This window comes from Pinus tabuliformis, chromosome 4_2 (assembly GCF_031772625.1).
Source record: "Pinus tabuliformis cultivar Carrire ecotype Pingquan chromosome 4_2, CPIR1, whole genome shotgun sequence".
In the NCBI taxonomy this organism is placed as follows: domain Eukaryota; kingdom Viridiplantae; phylum Streptophyta; class Pinopsida; order Pinales; family Pinaceae; genus Pinus; species Pinus tabuliformis.
The window spans coordinates 1,089,114,798-1,089,120,224 of record NC_142304.1 but is presented as its reverse complement, the minus strand read 5'-3'; positions in this window follow the sequence as shown (position 1 = coordinate 1,089,120,224).

Sequence of the window (5,427 nt, the reverse complement as noted above, 5' to 3'; positions counted from 1 at the left end):
CAGATGAAGAGTTGGAGCATTGGTAGAATCAGCTGCATGAAGTATCTACATTGCGCTACAACATGATGACTAAATCGTTGCGTTGCGTTTCGTCGGAGGTAAGGAATTTACCTTATTATGATGGTCTAACTGACGTGGATAAGTTTTTGGATGTGTTCTAGTGTGAAGTATTTGAGCATCACTGCTTCCAACTGTTAGATTTGTCATTATGCGCTACATCTGTATGATGGTGGGGTACGCACAAGGATAGAATTGATGGATGGCGAGATTATAGAAGAATGATGAGGTTGCATTTCGGTCGACCTAACCATCGATTGGCTGAGAAATATGATGGGAGGGATGATCCACGCGATCACCTTGTGACGTGGACTAAAGCGTATGGAACGGAGCCGTAGTCGGAGTGGGTACACTTGTTTTTCCATACTTTAAACACAATCCCCATGAATTGGTATTTGGAGACAAAGCTCTGCCATGGCACCGCGGAGTGGGATATATTGAGGGAAGGATTCTTAATGACCTTTAGTTTCGAAGATGGGTTCGAGAGAATTGATGAAGCTCTACAAGAGATTAAGGCAGTGATATTTAGAATGCCGCAAGAACCTCTAGAATGGGTCCAACTGAATTGGAGCACCCAGCTACGCCATGTGCTAGAATGTTATAACGTGACAGCTAAAGGGGAGGATGATGATCCAAGAAATATTAATATTCCAGAGGAGGAGGGGCATCGCGAAGTCAAAGATCCGCAAATAAAGATCTCGTACATGACTACGTCATTGAAAACCAAGCAAGTAAACATCAGGACTGAAGAAGAGCCGAAGTTTGCAAAGATTGGGGATTACTGGGACGATGATACTATGGATAAGGTTGCCGAGTTAATCCGCGAATATCATGATCTGTTCCCTACCAAGTTTTCGGACTTGAAGGGCATAATAGGAGACTTGGGTGTTATGAAAATCATTCTGAAGCTAGACGTGAAGCCTGCTAAGTAGAGGTTGTATCGCCTGAATCCTAAGTATAAGGAAAATGTTTGCTTAGAATTGGATAAGATGCTAGCAGCAGGCATCATAGAACCTGTGGAGGAGTCTGATTGGGTAAGCGAGATGGTGGTTTATGAGAAGAAACAGAAGGATGAAATAAGGATTTGCATACATATGAGGAATCTTAATGATGCCTATGTCCATGACCCATTCCCGACATCATTTACAGAGGAAGTATTAGACAATGTTGGAGGGAAGGAGGCCTACTCGTTCACTGATGGATTTTCGAGGTACCATTAGATCAAGATCGCACTAGAGGATAGGAGAAAAACAACATTCGTGATATAATGGGGCTGTTTTAAATACACTATGATGTCATTTGGACTCAAGAATGCGCATGCGATATTTTCTCGCGTAGTCATCGTGGCGTTCAAGGAGTTTATTCATAAGTTCTTGGAAGTATACTTTGATGACTAGACAATGTTCGATTTAGTGAAGCGCCATGTAGAAAGTCTATGCTTGATGTTGGATACATGTCGCAGGTACCAGATCGTGCTGAATCTTAAGAAGTGTTTTTTTTGTGTTCCCTTTGGGATTTTGCTGGGTCACATGGTATGCAAGCAAGGATTGATGGTGGACCCTGCAAAGATTGCAGTGATAGTAAATTTGGAGGCCCTAAGGAGTGTTAAGAAGTTGCGCACCATGCTGAGACATACTGGATATTAGAAGAATTTCATCAAGGCTTATGCTCAGATTACCGTGCCCAAGGAGAAACTGTCGAAGAAGGACGCTACATTCTGTTGGGATGAAGAATGTCAACACAATTTGGACGTGTTGAAAGAGAAGATGGTCACCGCACTAATCTTGGTCTTCCCTAATTGGAAGAAGGGATTCCATGTACATGTCGATGCTTATTGCATTGTGTTGGGTGCAGTGCTAACACAGGCCGGTGAAGGAAAGTTGGATCGTCCTATAGCCTTTGCAAATATGAAATTATCAAAGGCCGAGAAGAATTACTCAACGACGGAGCACAAAGGATTGGCTATGGTATACACATTTCAAAAATTCAGGCACTATCTGTTGGGGGAAATTTCAATATGTACACAGATCATTTTGCCATGAAATACCTAGTTAATAATCCTGTGTTGGGGGGAAGATTTGTCGATGGTTGTTGTTATTCCAGGAGTATGACTTTGAGTTCATTTTGAAGCTAGGGGGTTGAATGCAGGTCCTGACCATCTATCACGGATTGAAATAGGAGAGGAACCTACTAATTTGGATGAAGGGTTTCCATATGCACAAATCTTTGTGATGCGCATAGAGGACACTCATTTTGCAGATATTATTCACTTTTTGACTATAGAGATGGCACCTGAGGGTATACAAGTCAGCAAAATAAGGAGCTAGTAGTGTGCATGGCAGAATTTTTAGTGATTGCCGGGACATCTGTATAAGATGGGAGTAGATGAGATATTGCGACGATGTGTGCCAGATTTTGAGAGGAGTAGCAATCTTGTTGAAGCTCATGGAAGGGATGCCAGAGGACACTATGCAGGAAAAATGACTGCGCAGAAGATTTTGCGCGCAGGTCTATGGTGGCCAATGCTGCATAAGGATTCCAAAGTGTATTGTAGGGCATGCGATGCATGTCAACGAACTAATATACCATCGCGGAGGGATGAGTTGCCACTGAATCCTCAAGTATCTTTGTAGCCATTTAAAAAATGGATGATTGATTTCATTGGGCCGATTCAGCCCCCAGGGAAGAAAACTGTTGCGCTACATCATCACCGCGATGGAGTATCTAACCAGGTGAGTAGAGGCACAGCCAGTTAAAGATTGTATAGGGGCTACAACAACAAATTTTTTGTTTGAATATGTCTTAACTAGGTTTGGCTGCCTGAAAGTGTTGATGAGTGACTAAGGTACACACTTTCTGAACGAGACGATCAATACGCTAACGGAAGAATTCCAGGTTTATCATCAGAAGAGTACACCATATCACCCACAGGCCAATGGGATTTTGGAGACCTTCAACAAGATTTTGGAGAACGCGCCGACGAAGATCCACAATGTGCAGGGAAATGACTGGGATGTGCGCATACTTGCAGTGTTATGGGCATATAGGACTACTTGCAAGAAGCTAACAAGGAAAACATCGTTAATATTGGTCTACGGTGTAGAAGTTGTGATTCCAATGGAGTATATTGTGCCTAGTCTACACATAGCACCTCTCATAGGTATGGAAAATTGTGAAGCCTTGGAGGAACGTCACGCACAACTGATGGAGCTCGAAGAGGATCGATTCTTGGCTGGATTCCATCAGCAAGTATAGAAGGAACATGAAAAATCCTGGCACGATCGACACATCAAGCTTTGCATGTTCAAGGTAAATGACCTAGTCTTGTTATATGATAGTAAGTTTACTAAATTTCTGGGTAAATTTCAAATGCATTGGCTGGGGCCATATATTATCAAATAAATTACAGATGGAGGCACAGTTCAACTCACAAAGCTGAATGGAGAACCTTTTCCGGGAAGAGTGAATGGGAGTTTATTAAAGTTGTATACCAGGGATCCTACACAATGACTATATGGTGGTAGGATAGTCTTAGTGATCTAGGTAGTTGCAAGGGAGCGCAGGACTATAAACTACACTACCAGGATTCGATGACTACACAGCAAGCGAGCTGCGCAGAGGATGATAACGATGTAATCTATGATGTTGCATGCAGGGGTCCACAGTATGAAGGAAGGTACCACGCAGCACAACAGAAAAGTGATTGTTGGGGTCATTGTTCATGATTTGACAGCCAGAAGACGGTTAAGAAGAGCGGGATGCAGAATTTAAGGCCAAAATATTTGAAGATCTGCCACCAAAACAACATTAATGGTCAGAATTTGGGGGGAACTGTCGGATTTGAATTCAAAAACCCCTATAAATTACGTGTGCCAGTCCAACAGAGAAAACTTTGCACACTTAGAGTTTTTGATGAAATTTGTTGTCCGTCGATGAGCCGAGCATTTTGGGAGGAATTATTCACTGAAACAAAAGTGCCTCTTGAAGCCCACGAGTTGTTTATGGAGAAGATGACTGCCACCAACCCCACTGAGGCTTTGAGTGTGGAAGCAGCAGTATTTGATGACCCAGGCCCTGAAATATCCAGTGTTGAAGATATACCTGCGGTACCCATAGTGTCGAGGTCACCAAGGCCGAAACAATCCATGGCAAAGGAGAATTAGAAGAAGTCGATATCGATCCGCGCTTCCCCAGGAAGCACACTATGACGCCAACCCAAAAGAAAGATAAAAAACCAGAAAAAGGAAAAGAGAAGGTTGTAGACCTAGAGGCAAAAGAAGACCAGGGAATAGAAGATGTTGATGTCTTAGGAGCAGAGCCCCTCACAAATCTCCCTCAGTATATCCCTCTAAGGAAGGGAAAGGTGAAGATTACAAAGAATCAGACTCTGAGAAATGTATCATTTCCACACCCTTGCTACCTGAGCAGGTGCCTTTTGAGGGTCCATGACTTGTGCGAGTCCCGTTGCTGAATATGGAGGACCGGGACTTAGCGTATCATGCTAAGTTCCCACACTTAGCAACAGATAATTTCATGAAATGAGTATATTATGAATGCACGGGTGTGACAGCGTTGGAAACAGAGGAATGGGCCCATGGTGTTGAGAAATCTAGGTTTCTCAACTTGCTTTGGGTGTCGCATTACCACCGCTTCTCAATTAACACAACTTGCATACACCAACTGCTCACTCTGGTGCATGATGGGTGTTTATGGCTAGGAGGGCCTATACCCATCACAGATGTGATTATCCATAATATTACCCACCTGCCTCATGAAGTTTTGAATCGGCCAAGGATTTTGGCTCAAAGATAGGAGAGAAGGAGCTGGATGAGCACATGAAAAAAGAGTATGAACTTGTGAAGAAGGCACGAGGGTATTCCATCCTATCAATAAATGATCATGCAGTTTAATTAGCCACGCAAATATTGGCTAGCAAGGTAATGAGGAAGTGTCGCGCGGATGAAGTTCCGGTGCCCATCATGTATCTCGTGGCTCAATGCACGAAAGGTGTACTGTTCAATTGGTCCAGGTACCTATGCCAAGAATTCCTCACGAATTTTCGCGAGGCCTAGGATGAGACCAAGCCATTCCATTACGCTTGGTTGTTGCTCTCCATTGTGTTGGTTGCATGGGAGCTATCGGAGGATAGCCAGTTTCTTCCATTGGAAGAAGGATTACCGGAGGCTACATAGTTCGCCTCCCTATGGGCTACGAAAGACCCCGCGTGCATCACAGAGTAAGATTTTTTGGGTCCTCATGGAAACAAGTCTGTGTATGGAAGTTAACCAGCACCCAAGGTTTTCCCTAACCTTGTATGCATAGTTGTCAGATAATGCAGCGTTAAAGGCTGACTTCCACTAGGTCTATATC